Genomic DNA, 20,438 nt, shown 5'->3' with positions numbered 1-20,438 from the left:
TTATTCATGGCATGACTTCAGTTTCTTAAGAATTTGTGTCTCATTAGTCACTAGCCATAACACAAGTTCGATTATAAAAAGGCAAAAAATTAAAGATCAATCTATTTGAAACGGAGAGTGCAATTTTATGGATAAAGTTTTTCAATATATCATTTCTTTTTCAAGTGAAAATGAGGAATCCAACTCATCCTAGTTTCTTAGGTAGTCTTTCTCTTAAAAACTTTGGTGTCTCCAATAATAGAGCACTACATATACGTTCTATTTTGCTATCAAATAATAATTGTAAAGAGAAAGGAGAAAACTTTTCCAAATATACTAATTCTTTTTCAAATGTAAAAAGATAAAAATCATGAGTCGAAAGAACTTTGTTTTCGTCACTATTGTTTTTCCTTATTACGACTATTTTGATTTGCTGAACTTGAGCTGAGAGTCTCTCGAGTCTATCGTCACGAGGTAGGAGACTAGGGATAAGATTTGCGTACTTTTCTCATATTCTACTTGTGGTATTACATTGAATATATTTTTATTGTCGTCTTTGTCTTAATAATTTGAATATTTGAAAGTAAGAGAGAATTAATCCTTGTAAAGAGAAAAAAACTTACTTTTTTAATGTATCAATTCTTCAAATGGAAAAGGTGAAAAACTAAGTTGAACCATCTCTTAATTTCTTAGTCAATCTTTGTCTCAAGTATTTTAATCTCTCAAATAATAGAGCAACAATGACAATAATATATCCCGTAACCTCATGGGAAGAATTTGGGATGTCTAGAAAAATAAAGCACTATCTAACTTTTTCTCATCTTATTGAATGATAATTATGAAAAGAAAGAAAACTTTTCCAATGAATCAATTCTTTTTTTTCAAATGTAAAAAGATAGAAAGCTATAAGTCCACTCATGCATCCATCAATTGGCCAATAAGTGTTTTGTTTTTTTGTGAAAATACAACAATAACATACATATCTAGTATAATCTCGTAAAGGAGATTTAAAAGAGATAGAGCGCATGTACACTTTACATCTACCTCAGAGATACAGAGAATCAGAGAATGATAAAGGGGTTGTATCCTGTAGACTCTCGACTCAAGAAAAAATAGTTCAAACAATCCAGAACTGAAAAAGATCGAATGCAACGTAAATACTATTCATATCTTTGTGAGATAAAGAGGTCATTTCCGATAGACTTTCGATAACAGGGGCGAAACTATCTTTCATCTAGGTAATTCGACTTCGACGAAGAATTATAAAATTCTTACATTATTAAAAATGTTCTTTATGTATATATAGTAAATATTGAACTCTCTTCAACTAGTTCATATATTTACTTCTAAACTCCTTCAATAAAAATTCTGATTCCACCACTGTAACTAGACATTATCAAAACAAATTAGAAAGAGAAATAATGGCAGTATTTTTTTTTTTTTATATATATATAAAAATGAAATGCATAATTTTAACATGTTTGGAATGGTAGGAATTATTTCAATATCATAATCACCAATAAAGTTATTATAATAAAGTTTTTCTCCTTTTTGTCGACCACCAATTAGTTCGTGTGGCGCCTGACATTTTGGTCTAACATCATATAGTATTCAATGAGGTAACCCTCAAAATTAATGTGAAAGCTAGAGTGCACCAATATTATACCTTTTATATCCTTCTACTTTGTTGAATTTTTTTGCTTAAAATTTAATTTGATTAAATTTGAATTTACATATTATAAGATTCATTTATATGGGTCGTGCGTTCTATATGCATGACTTTTTTCATCATCGGAGGCTTTTTAACTTGAGGTCTATGGTTTTTTTCGTTATCAGAATTTGAGGCCTATGGTTAAGGTTAGAAGAATCTCAATCATCTCACTATAATTCATTTGATCGTTTTAAAAATAAGCGTCGCTTTTCTCCTTTTCGAGAGTCAATTTGTTTAATGTTAAATATTTTAGAACATTCAAAAAGTAAAAAAAAATAAAAATTATAAGTTGCAAATCCTTTCATATCAAAATATTATCCAAAGTTAATATAGTTTGAATCTCGAAAAATGAAAGACGACAAATAATTTGAGACGAAATGATCACTTGTTAAACATCTCAATTCAATTGAAATATTTGTCATTATGAGATTATATTTAATATATGTATTTAGTAAGCAAACTAAAGATACAAATTCATTTGTTCGAATAGTGACAGATTCAGAATTTAAATTTAACGGAATTTGACATTTATCCATTTTCTTTGGATACTTTTACTATGTATTATTCTGTGTCTATATATGATTCTCCTTGCATTTCCAGCTCATTTTGTTCTATCAACGTACTATTTTGTCACCTTTATTTATGATGTTTATTTCTGTTCCATCAAATAAATTGTCAATTTTAAAGTGAATTTATTGCGAGAAGTATACATTAAAATCAAATCTTGAATTCGCCTTTAATTCATTCTCTTAAGTTGTCAACTTCAAAGTGAATTTATCGTGTAAAGAATGTATTATAATCAAATCCTTTTCTTTATTTTTTTTTAATCCTAAATAACCCATCATATATAATGAGACCTTAATTTAAAGCGAAAAAGAAAATCATTTCAAAATGAAAAATAATATTAGGTGGCCAAGCTGAATTGACTATCAAGACATATTACTTTTCATTCCATTTATGTAATATTATTTGATTGGATATAACATTTTAAAAATAAAATATTTTTAGGTCTAAAATAAGTCTTCTAAAAGTGAAAAATTTCATAAAACATAACACAAATTCACATGGTAATACACATGCTTTCGAACTCGAGGAACAATCCTTGATGAAATTAACCTAACCTATTGAATCAAAATGAATAATATGTGTCATAAATTTGAACGATAATAATATACCATGTAAACAAGGACAAATAAAGTATATATAATAATTCAACACCACCAACAATAGTAATATACCCGATATAATTCCATAAGTAAAGTAATTTAAATCAGACATGATGTATGAAGAATTTACCTAAAAGGTAATATAAACACACACCTTAAATTATTATATTTACACAAATCTTCGCAACTATAAAATTTTAATTAATCATGTATCTTCACTGAATATATCAGGAGCTAATTATGTATATCGACAGAGCCAAAATCATAAAAAATATATCGAAAATCAATTATGTATCTTTACAAAGGAAAAACTGTGTCTTTATTGAATGCATCAGAGCTAATTATGAATCTCAGCAGACCAAAAATCGTTAAAAATATATCAGGAGCCACCCACCCTACAGGCCACACTTCTTAGCCTGCGTGGGAGCCCCAGGTCGATTTTCAGCCCAAAGCACGTCCGGGCCTGGGCCCATCCCCAAAACCGTGGTCTATACCACACCAATTGACCTGATAACGGTCTATTCGCACCTTTTCGCTCGTTTGACCATGATTATATCCTTACAAAGGAAAAAATATATCTTCATTGAATGTATCAAAGCAAATTACAAATCTCGACAGACCAAAAATCAAAATTTTCAGTAACTATACAAAATATCATAATTTTCTGTAATGAAACTCTAAACTATCGAAATTTATGTTATTTATTTTATAAAATAAAAAAATTATTTCTGATAAACCCTCCAACACACAAAACTAGATAATGATTCACACTTCAAGGAAAATGTAAGTAGACAATTTTAGTCAGTGATGATAGGCTAAAAGATCAATAATTTTAGTCATAAGAAAAATGTAAAATTTGTCTGCAAAATCTTATAAGGGTCCTCCCTATGTTCCTCAACAAAACTACAAATCTTTGGCAAATTCTACCGCCCATTACCCTACTTTATAATATTTTCTCCGTTCATTTTTACGCGTTCATTATTTTAAAAATAAATTTTCACTTTTATTTAACATATTTAATATAGATATATAAAAAGATTTAATTAATAGGGCCAGTTGATAAAATAATCATGTTAATTAGTATTATTTTCTTAATTGATGTATCAAGTTTGAATATGACGAGTAAAAATAAACGGAGGAAATGTAATTCTTTTTTTTTTTTCAGATACAAACATTCCAAACCTTTATATATATTTTCTTTTTTCGTCGGCAAATATATGCCAATTCAATAGTCAACTCATCATGCAACTTTTGCATGGACCATTCATACACTTTATTTTTTTTTTTCAAATTTTCAATGATAAGGGGTACTACAAATTTGACTATATATATATATATATATATATCATTTTCAGTTCTTAGGTATTCGGTATTTGAAATTTGCTGACTGACAGATACAGTGACAGAGTTAGAAATTCTAATGAAGAAATTTAGAAAATGATGTGACATATATAAACCTAAGTTGGATTGCTATATCGTATTTGACTAGTGTTATTTTTCGCTTTAAGTTGGACTAATTTAGGTTTGTGTTGGGAAGTTTACTAAGAGGGTAAAACGTTCTTGGTTAAGATGCTTTTTGTTTCAGAGCTCGAACATGAAATTTCAGTTTATAATAATATTCCACCAATGAAGTATGAACAATATAATATGAGGGTCTAATAGAGATGGATAAATCAAGAATTGGAATAAGTCTCATTCTGACATCATGTTAAGAAATAGATCTCGATAAGAGTCAACCTGATAAAAAAATTGACTCACGAGGTAAAATAAGATAATAAAATATTTTACACCTTATCGATGTGGAAAAAACTCAATGGTACTCCCACCTTCCTCCTGAACTATGACCAAATTTGCTACGATACGCTTCAACTTCGCGAGGGTCCTATTACCTCCTGAACTAAATTTTAGCATATTTTTGTCAACCTTTTTAGCTGACATAGCACATGACAATCCTTCACGAGCCAAAAATGTTTAACTTCACTCAAGGTGCCGCATCAACACAGAATGATGACAAAAATACGCTAAAATTGAGTCAGGAGGGTAATAAGACCTCCGTGAAATTGAAATGTGTCGTAACATCTTTAGCCATAATTCAGAAACGTACTGTATGCTTATCTCAAAAAATTATCTAGCAAAATGAAAAATCGTCCAAAATCATATAAGAAAACCAAATAGCCCACATCCCACCTATAGGAAACAATCTCAACAACAATATATCTTCCATGTACCTTGTTGGAAATTGAATTATATATATATATATATATATATTCTGTATATTATGTGTCAATAATTGCCTTTTCAATCATTTTTTTTTTCTCATTTCCTTCCTCTTTCCATATCTAAAAAGTTTTTAAGTGGTGAATGTAGGTATGAATTATTATCATATTATATAAATGTGTCAATATTGTCCTATTCGTTTTGAACTGTCCATTTTACGTGGCACACTTCCTTTTTAAATTCATTTTAAAATGAACGTCACCTTATTTTAAGTAGAAATAATTCAACTATAAAAATTGTTAAACTTATATAAATCTCAACAAGTTTACCTCTAATTACTTTCTATCCCTATTATTTGCTAAATTATGAACAATCTCTTATTTTATAATTTTTGGATACATAATTAGCATCCGAATACATAATTTTGAAGTTGAGATACATAATTTTGAACCTAAGAATGTAACAGTTAATTACTCCGTTTTTGCTCGGATACATAATTACCATCCGGATACATAATTTTGAAGTTGAGATACATAATTTGATTACTAAGATACATCAATTTCTGAAATTATTTGGTCGAGATACATAATACATTAACTAAATCAAAGGGAGATACATAATTAAAATTATGTTTATATATTTGTGGATGTATCCGACTGTTTTTTTTTTTAAAAAGGGACTTAGGTAATTAATAAAAAAGAAGAAATTTTACGTAATTTAATAAAGATAAGTTATGGTATTATGTAATTTTTCCATAAAATTTTTCTTTTACCTTAATGAAATTATTAAAAAGTGCCTTTTCAACTATTTTCATCAATTCAATTTCCTTCCTCTTTCCATATCCAAAAAGTTTATTATAGTGGTGAAAGTAGGTATGGATTATTATGATGATGATATATAAATGTGTCAATATTTTTGGTAGTTTTGTTCTTGTTCCTATTAATCTAGTGATCTTATTTTGATATATTTTGTACTCAATGGAAATTATGTGGACCCTTTTTGCTTTTTCACTTTTGAAAAAAAAAAAATTCATCTCAAATAATAATTGAATTTTAAGAAAAAGACATCATTGTTGAGGGACAAAACCAAATGTGGCTAATATATATATTCCGTACTATATTATTATTACATCTTCTTAGAGTTTTGTCGGTACAACTTATAACGAAGAAAGTACCGTATTGTGGTGGAGTTGAAATTTTTACTAACGAGGTTTAAAATACAAAAAAATCAGACGTATGCAAAAAAAGTCTAGGAGATTCAGTACCTACGATATACGTATCATTTGAAACGCAATATTTGATTTGATATGAAATTTAAGAAGGAAACAGATGCAAAACAAGCCTTCGACGATGTTTTTGTTACTATAAATTATCTCATTAAAGATAATTAAATTAAATTTACCCCTATCATTGACGACATGCATATGGTGTAAATATCGAGTGCGAGTAACAGTTAATCATCACAATTAATTAGCGCACTTAGATCATATATTAACCAATTGCAATGGCAGATTCAGAATTTAGGGGTCGTGAGTGTTCGAAAGGTTCGAACGCACGTATTGACGTCCAAAGCTTTAAGTTTCCGCCTGAAAACTAAAGCATCCAACTATCTTCTTGGCTTACTGGGTGCTTTACTAAATTTTATATCATGCTTTATACATTTTTTTTATATAATTATATCCGATCTGTGTCGAATTTAACGAATGTCGGAGCACCAAAAGTTTGGCTATAAGTCCGCCCCTGACCAATTGTTGAGTGCTTTTGGCAATTGTTTTACTTTAGCGGAGGGTTTATCAGAAACATCCTCTACCTTCTCAAAGTAGAGATAAGATTGCATACACGTCACCCTTTTCAAATTTCACTCGTGCAATTACATTAAATATGTTGTCATTATCAGTGGCGGAGCCACCTTTCATTCAAGGGGTTCATCCGAACTCTCTTTGATGAAAAATTATGCTATTTTTACATAGATAAAAATATTTTTTATGTATATATAGTAGACGTTGAACCTCCATCGATTAATTCGTATATTTACTTCTGAACCCTTTGATAGTAATTCTGACTCCGCCGCTGCTCATTGTTGTTGCCATGCCAATGTTTTTTCTTCTTTCTTCATGGATAATTTCTTCCATAAAGCATGTTGGAATTTTCTCTAACTTTATTAGCTGTTAAAATAAAAAGGACAGTAACCCTACATTTAGACTATATGACAATTTTCTTTACGTTGAAGATAATGTACTACGTACTTTTTTATTTTCTTCTTATGTAGACCCCAGTGATTATCTCAGGTTTTATAATTATTTTCGAAGTAATTAAAAGACAAAACTAATAATGATGTTACAAAGTAAAAAAAAACAAAAAAACATAAAGTTTGTGGTGAGTAGTGAGAGTACAATATTATTTTATCCTTAATTAGATGTGTCAGGTTCGAACTTTAAAAATAAAATAAATATCAATCAATTTGTAATAAGGTGGTAAATACCTTATATTTTTAACCGGAAATAATTTCAGTTTTAATTATAGAAATGAAGTCGCTTTTGTAGTAAGTATTTTACCCTTAAAGCAGGATTGGAACTACTACTCGATTGATCGGACCTCAAAACGAATACCAGATAAGAAAAAAAAAACTAGACTATCAATAAAGGTTATGTTGAAGAGATAATATTATTCACTAGTCTAATTAGAAATTTTGGATTCAAATTTTGAGAACAGAGCCACCTTTAATAGTAGTAAACATCTTACTCTCAACGCAAAAACTCAAGACCGATACCTGATACCGATGAAAAAACAACTATCAAAGAAAAGAAAGAACAACTAGCTAGCTTATTATCAAAAGTTGTGGTGTGATGATAAATACCCCATCACTAGTAGCAGTATTGGATTTAAACCTCGAAAATAAAGTCGTTTTAGATAGTGAACGTTTCACCTTTAAAGTGAAACTATTCAGTTTGAATTTGGATATATTGAACCCTTATTAAATGAGTATCAAACATCGAATCGAATGAAAAAATAGCTATCCTACTTTTTTGTTAGTAGACTAAAATGTACTAACTAATTTTTCTATGGTCTATCTTTTGCATGTCCTAATTTAAGAATCTTATAAGAATTTAATTTAATCTATATGTCATGTAATGTCTTTATCTTTTTAGTCATTAAATGTAATTAGAGCTTAAAAAAGGACAAGATATATAAATGTGTAATTAAAGTTTCATTGTACTTTGGTCCAAATAGTTGAAAGCATGGCTAACAGTGTCGACCTAGGTTTTTTTTTTCCGATCGATGTTCGGTGTTCACATTGAAGTTTGATTGAATTCGAATTTATGATGAAAAGTCTCACGTTGAAGGTTAAAACACTCCCTGACAAAGGTGGCACTGTACCCATGACGGCTCGATCTCGACCCCAACTGAATTAGGATTCGACGAAAAATCCCACATTATTGGTTTAAACGCTCCCTGACAAAGGCGGCTCCGTACCCATGACGACTCGATCTCGACCCCAACTGCACTCGGGTTCGCGATGAAAAGTCCCACATTGGAGGTTAAAACGCTCCCTGACAAAGGCGACTCCGTACCCGAAATCTATGATTAAGAATGAAGGAATACTTATCACTTCATTACAATCCTTTGTAATATTTATAATTATTATATTTTTAAATAAATATATATTCAGCGTAATTCGGTAAGTGATGCTTGCAGTCTTATTCCTATCAGTAAACGTACAAAAGATGTTTTTTGATAGACCCTCGATCAAGATCAATTATGGAATAAAATATCAAATTTTTTTAACTTGCGTTTGGCTATGAATATTAACTTAGTTTCACGATTATTTTATTCCACAATTTGAATTAAAATGATGAAATTAGTTATTCCATACATAATAAGGTGGTAAATACCTTTTTATTTTTAATCGTAAATTTCAGTTTTAATTATAGAAATAGAGTCGCTTTTGGTAGTCAGCTAGTATTTTACCCTCAAAGCAGGTAACTATTCGATTAATCGAACTTCAACACGAATATCAGATCGGAAAAGAAATTAGCCTATCAATAAAGGTTATGTTGAAGAGAAAAGTATTATTCACTAGTCTAATAAGAAATTTCGGATTCAAATTTTGAGAACGGAGCCACCTTTAATAATAGTAAACATCTTACTCTGAACGCGAAACCTCAAAACGGATACCTAATACCGATGTAAAAAGAAAAAAAAAGAACAACTACCCTACTATCAAAAGTTGTGGTATGTGATGACAAAATAAATACTCCATCACTAATAGCAATATAATTGGATTTGAATCTTGAAAATAAAATCGTTTAGATAATAAAGGCTTGAAGTTGATTATATTAAATCTTTAAATGAATATCGGACATCAAACGAGAAAACAACTAGCCTACTTTTTTGTTACTAGAATAATTGTACTAACTAATTTTTCTATGGTCCAATTTTTTGCATGTCCAAATTAAAGAATCTTATAAGAATTTTCTTTGATCTATATATATGAGTCATGTAATGTCTTTTATCTTTTTGGTCATTAAATGTAATTAGAGCTAAAAAAAGGACAAGATATATAAATGTGTAATTAAAGTTTCATTGTACTTTAGTCCAAATAGTTGAAAGCGTGGCTAACAGTGTCGGCCTAGTTTTTTTTTTTTTTTTTTTTTTTTCCGCTCGATGTTCTGTGTCTACATTAAAGTCCGACAGAATTTAAATTCGTGACGAAAAGTTTCATATTAGAGGTTAAAATGCTCCTGATAAAGGCGACTTCGTATCCATGACGACTCGGTAGCTCGACCTCGACTGAATTTGGATTCGACGGGAAGTCCCTTATTGGAGGTTAAAATGCTTCCTGACAAAGACGGCTCCGTACCTAGGATGACTCGATCTCGACCCCAATTGAATTCAGATTCGACGAAAAGTCCCACATTGAAGGTTAAAACGCTCCCTGACAAAGACAGCTCCGTACCCATGATGACTCGTCTCGACCCTGCATGAATTCGGATTCGATGGGAAGTTCCACATTGAAGGTTAAAACACTCCCTGACAGAGGTAGCTCCATATCCATGATGACGCGGTCTCGATCCCGACTGAATTCGATTTCGCGATGGAAACTCCCACATTGGAGGTTAAAATGCTTCTTGACAAAGACGACTTTGTACCCATGACAACTCGGTCTAGACCCTTCCTTAATTCAGATTTGATAGGAAGTCCCACATTGAAGATTAAAATGATCCCTGGCAAAGGCGGTTTTGTACTCATGACGACTCGATCCGAGACCTCTGGTTAAGAATGAGGGAATACTTATCACTCCACTACAATCCTTGTAATTTTTGCACAATAATTAAAAAGTAGTTTAAAATACTATGCTTATGATTTAAATAGTATTTACACAATAAAATCACTTTTAAGACTAGTATAAAGTAATAAATAACCATGAAAAAACTTAGCATCTAAGTAGTAACCAACTAAAAATGAGAAGAATTATAATAGTTTTTTTTTCATTATCAATTTATATAATTGAAATAATTAAGTTTTGGAATATCATCAAGATTTGAGACAAAAAGGTACCCATTTTTGTAAGAATTTTTTATGTATAAACTTTTAGCTAAATGTTGAAAAACCATAGAATAAGTCCCACTGATAAAGACTTGTAGAACACCATATCCAAAAAAAAAAAAAATACAAATTGGAAATGCCGACAATATAATCTTCATGTGTACACACACTTTTTAATTATTAAATTTATAATATATATATATATATATATGAAAAATTAGTTGAGTGTGGTCTTGCTTATCATTGCATATTAATAGTCGTAGTTAGTGGAGGACTCAGGATTTAGGGATTGTGGGTGCACGAAAGGTTCGAACACATATATTGATGTTCAAAGCTTAAAGATTATGCTTGAAAACTAAAGCATCCTGCTATTTTCGTGGCTTACTGGGTGTTTTTCTAAATCTTATATTAGATTTTATACATTTTTATATAATTATACCTAATCTGCGTCGAATTTAATGGATGTCGGAGCACCAAAAGTTTGGCTATAGGTCCGCCCCTGGTCGTACTATTACCTCACGTAATTTCGTCTTCTCAATTTCTATTATTTTCTGCTACTTCTTGTACTTCTATTATCGTTTTTATGTTTTGTTGTAGTTACTGTTCAGAATGATTTGTTATGCTTTTTGGTAGTAATTTGTCATCGATTCTTCATTTCTATTATTTTCTTTTTTCGAACTGCTTTAAATATGTTTTTCATCGAGTTGAGGATATATATTGGAAACAACCTCTCTTACCTCCAAAGTACGGGTAAAATTTGCATTCATCTATCTTTTCCAAACTTCATTTTGTGAGATTATATATTGTATATGTTATTATATTTAGTAATAAAAAGTTATTTGACATTTCAAATTAGTAATATACGAGGATATAATCATTTTTTTTAATATATTTTTAGATCATTTAAAAACAAATTACAATTGCTTGGTTGAAGTAAATATGGGTTGGTAATTTAGAAAATATAGTACTAACAATTTGTTTTAGTTTTTGCTAAACTAAATTGGGAAATGTATAGTATATTTAAGTAATTAAAACCCACTACATTAACTCAACCTGTCGATGTAAATATCAAGTACGAATAAATGTTTACTATACAGTTAAGTTAATTTATGTTACTTTAGTTAGTGAGATACTATCGTAAATAGTGTTATCAACGCCCATTTTTATAAAAATAGAGAGATTTTGTTATATTTCGAAGTGTAGCAGCATTTTGATTTTAAAACATATTAGTATACATGTATTCTTGGGCATATATTACCTTAACCTAATTAAAAATCGAGCTGATTAATATCTAATTGTAAATGTATCTGTGACCAACTGTATATGTATGTAAGTGTTTTCAAAGCAGAAGTTGGATGTATATATATATTAGATACACAAAAACATCTCTCTCTTTATATATATATATATTGTATATATGCTATAAAAATTACATAATCTTGCTATCTTGTGTAATTTTTTCTTTAAAAAAAAATATGTGGATTGAGATATCTAGTTTGGGTAAAATTTTTAGTAATTCAACCTTAATTAATTTCTTCAAATTTATTTGTAATTGTCAGTGGAAATTGATTGCTCAAACCCAATTTGAGGAATACTTAGTGGCCTAAACTTCAAAATGGCCCATTATCAAGAAATTATGTTCACTAATTAGCCCATTAAATTGCTCTAAACATACACTTAAGCCTATTAAGCATAACTTCTCTAATTCAACCTAACTTAGCCTATTAATAGCCATTTTTAGATGCATATATTCAAAAGAAAGGGCAGTACGGTGCATTAAACTCTCACTATACGAAGGGTTCGCAGTGTGGAATTAGAATTTTTACTAAGGGGTTCAAAGTAAACATACAAACTAGCCGAAGGGGTTCAATGTTAACTATATATACATAAAAGATAATTTTAATCATGTATAAATAGTATAATTTTTCGTTGAAGGGATTTCGGATAGATGAACCCCCTGAGCTAAAGGTGGCTTCGCCCCTGATCCACAAGTGTTTATTATAAGCAGTCTTAATTACCTTGTATTTCTATCGGAGGCTGATTCTATAGCTTGAACCCGTGACCTCCGGATCACATGACAACAATTTTATCAGTTACTCCAAAGATAGACTATTTTTCAATACTTTACAAGTCCTTACTATTTTTGACTTGGCACACATCATATTCAACTAAATAAATACTCTCTTCGTTCATCTTTATTTGTCTATTTTTGACTTGACACACATCTTAAAAAGCAATAAATAATAAGGATAATTTCACTATATTATCTTTTGAATATAATAAATTTAATCTTTTAAAAAATGCATCAAGTTATGAAAAGTAGTTAATACCAAGGATGAAATAGGCAAAAATAGACAAATTATCGATTGATTTTTCAAACTAAACAAATATTATTGAAAAAAAGGGATTTTAACAATTTTAGTTGGTTAGCTGAAAATATCTAAAGCACACCTCTATTTCACCCAAAAATTCACCTAGGTCCAAATGATCATAAATTTTCAATATTTAATGATTAAAACATGTGTACATCAATTAACAAGTCTTAATCATGATAATGACATTTGATTAGATAAAAAAATTGCACTTAAAGTTGTGTTGCATTGTCATTAATTCCTCATGGACCATTTAATAATAAAGGCTTAGAAATTGACAACAAAAATTGCTAATCTTAACTAGACAAGATGAAAGACTGCCCTCATGCCTTGGCTACAAGCTAGGGTAGTAGGGTTTGAACTATGGACCATTTAGGATGTGTTTGGTAGGAAAGGAAGATATTTTCAAGTTTTTCGTGTTCGGTTAGTTAAAATATTTTGAAATTTATCATCTCAAAGAAAATAAGTTCGTAACGTAAAAATCAAGAAAGCAACATTCCTTGTATAGGGATTGTAGGAAAAATAATTTTTACGAGTGGCATTCTGTGTTGGTTGTCTGCCTCTCACAACACTCTATCCCCTCAGCGGGCTATACCCTAACAACCACTCCCCACCCCTTACCCCACCTCGAATCGACCCTGCCCCCACCCTCCATCTGTCATCCCATCACCCCTACTTTCACCCTCTTCAATATCCCCTTGAATTATGATCAAAGTTGCTACAATATATTCCAACTTTACAAGGGTCCTATTACCCCCTAAACTCAATTTTAGCACACTTTATCGCTTTTTTGTGCTGATGTAACATCTTTATTACATAAAATGAGATCTACGTTAAAGGTGTCATGTCAGCTAAAAAGATTGACAAAAAGCATCACACCAGCATAAAAGGGTGATAAAAATACGCTAAAATTGAGTTCAGGGGATAATAGGACTCCGATAAAATTGAAATGTGTCGTAACAAATTTGGTCATAATTCAGAGGGGTGCCAGATGCTTCGCTCTAAATTGTATATAAACATATAAGAGATAGTACTTTTTGTTTACTTATCGAATGTCAAAAATAAATTAAAAAAATCAAGAAAATATTTTCCTTCATATACCAAACACACCCTTAATAGAAACAAAAAACTATGGACCATCCATTGAAAAATGAGGTACATAATTGAAAGGTGGCTATATTTTTCATAGGGCAACAATTAATTTCAACCCCTAAATGGATTCCTATGATATTGATAGGATGACATTTCAACTACTTATGAAAAAAAATATTAAAGAAGTCTTTTGAGAAAGCTGCAATTTGCATTAATTTCTTCATGAACCTAGAAAAGTATAGCAATTTTACTACAAAATGTCAATATCTTGAAATCACTATATACCTACCATTCCCACATGTATGTTTCTTGAATCTATTATATACATGTCAATGTCTAAATTTTGATCCAAGTATCCAATATTATGTTACTTACTTATTGACATTGAAAGATTGATTGATCGAAATTTGTTCCTGACCAACTCGTAAGTGGCATTTCATTGCTGGTCGACATATCATAAATATTCAATATGCTTTATTTTATGTAGCTTTTACATGTCAATGTCTAAATTTTGATCGAAGTATTCAATCTTATGTTACTTACTTATAGGCATTAAAAAATTTGATTGATCGGAACATGTTCTGGACTAGCTCGTAAGTAGCATTCCACTACTGGTCGACATATTATAAATACTCAATATGTTTTAGTTTATGTAGCACTGTTTTATATGTCAATGTCTAAATTTTAATCCAAGTATCCAATCTTATGTTACTTATTGGCATTGAGAGATTGATTGATCGAAATATGTCCCTGACCAGCTCGTAAGTGGCATCTTACTGTTGGTCGACATGTTATAAATACTCAATATGATTTATTTTATGTAGCACTATTTTACGTGTCACTATCTAAATTTTGATCCAAGTATCCAATATTATGTTACTTACTTATTAGCATTGAAAGATTGATTGATCGGAATATGTTTCGGACCAGCTCGTAAGTGGCATTCCATTGTTGGTCGATATATTATAAATACTCAATATGCTTTATTTTATGTAGCACTATTTTACATGTCACTATCTAAATTTTGATCCAAGTATCCAATATTATGTTACTTGCTTATCGACATTGAAAGATTGATTGATCGGAATATGTCCCTGACCAGCTCGTAAATGGCATTTCATTGTTGATCGACATATTATAAATATTCAATATGCTTTATTTTATGCAGCACTATTTTACATGTCAATGTCTAAATTCTGATCCAAGTATCCAATATTATGTTACTTACTTGTAGGCATTGAAAAATTGAGCGAAACATGTCTCTAATCAGCTCATAAGTAGCATCCTACTGCTAGTCGACATATTATATATAAATACTTAATATGCTTTATTTTATGTTGCACTATTTTACGTATCAATGTCTAAATTTTGATCCAAGTATCCAATCTTATGTTACTTATTAGCATTGAAAGATTGAATGATCGGAACATGTCCCTGATCAGCTCGTAAGTGGCATTTCATTGCTAGTCGACATATTATAAATATTCAATATGCTATATTTTATGTAGCACTATTTTACATGTCAATGTCTAAATTTTGATCCAAGTATCCAATATTATGTTACTTATTGGCGTTGAAAGATTGATTGATTGGAACATGTCCCTACTGGTCGACATATTATAAATACGCAATATACTTTATTTTATATAGCACTATTTTATATGTCAATGTCTAAATTTTGATCCAAGTATCCAATCTTATGTTACTTAGTTATAGGCGCTGAAAGATTTGATTGATCGGAACATGTCCCTGACCAGCTCGTAAGTAGCATCCCACTGTTGATTGACATATTATAAATACTTAATATCATTTTATTTATATAGCACTATTTTACTTGTCAGTGTCTAAATTTTGATTCAAGTATCCAATCATATGTTATTTATAGGCATTGAAAGATTAATCGAAGCATGTCCCTGACCAACCCGTAAGTACCATCTCAGTGTTGATCGACATATTACAAATACTCAATATCTTTTATTTTATGTAACATTTCTTTCTTAGCTTGTTTTAGAAAGGATTAAATATTTTTATATTTGAAAATAATTTAGTTTTTTTATTTGATGCTAAATGACATAATTTGTAGTCATACAACGATACAAATGTCATAACACACTTACAAAGAATGCCATAAGTTCCTAAAAATATTATTTTTTAAAATTTTTTATGTTCGATCAAACATCATCGTATAAAATAAACAAAGGATTCAACGTTGATTCTCTTCCCCGCGGATCCAATCCCCGCCCCTAACCTTCTCACTTTACCCTCATACCCCTTCGCCACCGACTACCAATCTCATTTCATAATATTTATTTAAATTATATATAAAGATTTTTGAAATAATATTTTCTGTTAACTAATCACCAAACATTAAAAAAAATATGTAAAACCTTTTCCTTCCCCACACGAAATCAATCTTTTTATAACAATTAAAAATAATTCAAACAAATAATAACATTATAGAGTGGTTTGACTTAGAAAAACATAAATAGTTAGATTCATTTGACTCGAAATAAAAATCCACATATATATATATATATATATCTTCAAAGTAGACCATGTTACATTTGTTTTGCATGAAAGTTAGAGATTATTATATTATTTAAATCACGTAATTAGCGCCTAGTACGTCGATTAATTATATGGAAGAATATTATTTTGAAAAATGTGAATATTGTATAGGTCAAACCGTCCTAGTTAATTAATTTCATACATAACATGTACGCCGCACGATAAATATAAACTGTCAATTACGATAATAATATATTTTACGTAATTTTACAAGTGATAAATTAAAAATAAACTATCAAATATGATAATAGTCAATATAGTTTCACAAGCGATAAATATAAACTGTCAAATACGTACGATAATAATATACTCAATGTAATTTCACAAATGATAAATATAGACCATCAATTACAATAATAATATACTCAATATAATTTTACAAGGGATAAATATAAATTGGTAACTACGACTAGAATATACTCAACATAGTTTCACAAGTGATAATAATATAAACCGTCAATTATGATAATCAACGTAGTTTCACAAGTGATAGATATAAAGTGTCAATTACAATAATAATATACTCAACGTAGATTCACAAGTGATAAATATAAACTATCAAATACGATAATAATATATCCAACATAGTTTTGCAAATGATAAATATAACCTGTCAACTACGATTAGAATATACTCAACGTAACTTCACTCTGATGAAGATATCGAGTACAAACCCTATCACTACCTTGGGAGATAGAAGTTACTTACAATTGATTCTCGGCTCGAGAAAATAGCAAAAGTAAAGAAATCAAAATAAAATACAAAATCTTTCAATGAAAATCGAATTTTATAACAATATCTCACTATAAGATTATAATGATCAAGTTTTTTTCTGAATTAATATTTATATTATGTTATATTATATGTTGTAGTATATAACTACATTTCGTAACATTATCAAAAAATATCTAGCCTTAATATTATTAGAAAGAGATTTGACGTTAATCATAGAAAGTAGAGCTATAAAGTCTTATATTAAAGTACTAATGACTAATAACTTTTGATAATTATTTGTTATTTATTTAATTATTTTATTTGCCAAATTTAATTCCTCTAATTATCAAAGGTCAACTTCAAACCATGGTGTCACGTGAGTGATGTCACAAGCAGGACTAACATAAAATGTAGTTTAATTTAATTAACTCTAATTAAAAATCTCGTATTTGAGTTATGAAAATAATAAAAAATTCGTAATGGGGAGCTTTTTTTTTTTAATTTACGAGTTATTTATGTATTATGAAATCTTAATTAGTCGGGCCTAGAAATAAAAAAAAAATTCGATAGAGATTTCTCCTATACGAGCAAAATCGAAACTTTTGATAGGGAGAATTTTATCTTTATGAACTTTGTTGCACATCATAAATAAGAACAAATGATTATATATATTTGTTCTTATCAAAGATTTTAAATTTACGTATTAACATTTAAGTTCTACGTATCTATAATATATAATTGTTTTATTTAATTATATTAGTTTAGTCACAACAATGAGTATTTGTTTATTATTTCAATTGCCTTCTTTAGAAGTAATATATATATATATGCATTTAATGTTTCCAAATTTCCAAAAAATAAAGTAAGTTGTTTTACCTTTCTATGAGGAGCTAGTGCCTTGAGTTCACAGAGTAATAGAATAATTTTATCAAACAACCTTTAACTAGAGAGAGAAAGACCTCCCTCTCTCTACTCTTCTCTCCCACCATCAGCACCAACTCCGCCATGGATGAAACCTTAACCCCATCCCTCTTACCCAATCCCACAATAATCAGTTCTTCAAAAGAGGTTCTCATGGCAGAACCTTCACTTTCTTACAAAGACATCGTGGCTGGGAAAATCCCCTACTATTAACTCCTATGGGAACTCCAAAACCCAGTAGAAACGAGGACCCTAAGCTCGATGAAAGAAACATTCTACTATCGGAGGAAGACAAAGTCAGATTATACGCGTCTTGGATCCACTTCGTCATCATCAAGCCCATTAAAGGGAATTTCAACCACCAATACCTTAAGAGAAAACTAGACGACCTGTGGAAATTATCAGAACCCCTGTGCCTCATAGATCTGCGGCTAGGTTTCTTCACTGTAAAGCTTTCGAAACCGAAAAGTCAATCCTCAATCCTTCAAGGGGGACCGTGGTTCATAGCCGGTAGCTTCATCTCTGTAAGGATGTGGGAACCCAACTTCGTACCTAGTCAATCTAAAGTGGATTCAACGGTTTTGGGTAAGGCTTCCACACCTACCCATAGAGCTTTATGACGCCTCAATCCTCCATCGGATCAGCACAAAAATTGGGACCCTGTTAAAAGTAGATACATGCACATCAGTGGACCTAAGGGGAAGGTATGCTAGAATTTACGTCCAGATCCACCTAAATACCCCTGTAATAGCTTCAATCTCCATCAACCATCATAATCAACCTCTCTTATACGAGGGAGAAAGTTACCTATGCAAGAACTGTGGCCGGCTTGGACATACAATAAACAATTGTTCATATTCTCTAGAGTCAAACCCACTCAATGGCGGAAGTGAAGCAACAACATCAACGACCATCTCTCTCTCGTCGGCGAACATACTATCAATTGAGGAATATTAAACAGTGACGTTTGCCAAGAAGAAGAAATCGAGGCTAAAAAACCATCAACCTAACCCGATATAAGCACCCATCGTCAAGGTCAAAACCTTCGATGTGGTCACAGGCAAGTTCCTAAACCCTAACCCATCGAAAACGTCGGGAGAGTCCATTAGACCCCCTCAAAAGGGCATTACCATTGCTGGGCTAACCCAAGGAGAATCCTCAAGGCCCATCAGTGTGGACAAGAGGCCGCCTAAAAAGAATCAGGCCTACCCACCCAGCGCCGTTAAGGGCCAAAAAATACTTATATGGCCCAAAGGCCCAACTTCACCATACTAATGGGCCCAATCTTAAGGCCTACTTGCTATCTAAAAAACCCGACCCCCCATCTCTTAATTCCCCTTTTGTTAAATTAAATTCGCCCCCCCCCTCTTATGGGAATAAAAAAGAATGAAGTCTCTCAAAGTAGGGCCCCTCCCAGCCACCTGACAGTGCATTAAATGCTAGTGGTGTTTCCCATGAAAAAACCTCTCAGCTCCTCTCCCCCACCTCCCTTCACTCTATATATTATGAGGAGAGCATGTCTAACTTCACTCAAGAAAACAATCATGGACACCCTGAACTCCAATCAAATAACCATCACAATAGCTTCTATTTCCTCGAACCATCAGCCAACTTCATGGTTAGAAGTTTGTCTATCCAACAAACTGTACCCCTTCACTTGGAATGGGAGGGGAGATACATCACTATCTTCATTCAGGACTCTCAGTATCTAGCACAGCTGACAATGGCGAGCCTAAACCAGGGTCTCCAAACATATGGGTCTAACATCTGGATGGCCACTCTATTCCAAGTGATCAACTCACCCTTACATGAGGAGTTGACCATGGAATCCTTAACCGGTATCATGAATCACCTGAGCTTGAGCCTCCTATTCTTTCCTCTTCAAGATCCTGCAATGATGCTTCTGGGACCATCTTTTGCACCTCCCTCTAGGGAGCTCATGCAATCTCCAACACAGTACCACCTCCTCCCTCGACTACAATACCTTCTCACCTTACTCTGGAGAGGGTGGAGAGATTGAATGCCTTGGAAGCTCTAAGAGCCAGCAACAAGGATATGGAGGAATTTCTATCTCAACTTAGAGTCCCAAGAACAGAGATCCTAGACACTGGAGCTAGTTCAGGAGATAGCGATCATACTAATTCTACTAGGT

Source organism: Capsicum annuum, chromosome 9 (assembly GCF_002878395.1).
Source record: "Capsicum annuum cultivar UCD-10X-F1 chromosome 9, UCD10Xv1.1, whole genome shotgun sequence".
In the NCBI taxonomy this organism is placed as follows: Eukaryota; Viridiplantae; Streptophyta; class Magnoliopsida; order Solanales; family Solanaceae; genus Capsicum; species Capsicum annuum.
This window is presented reverse-complemented; position numbering follows the sequence as displayed.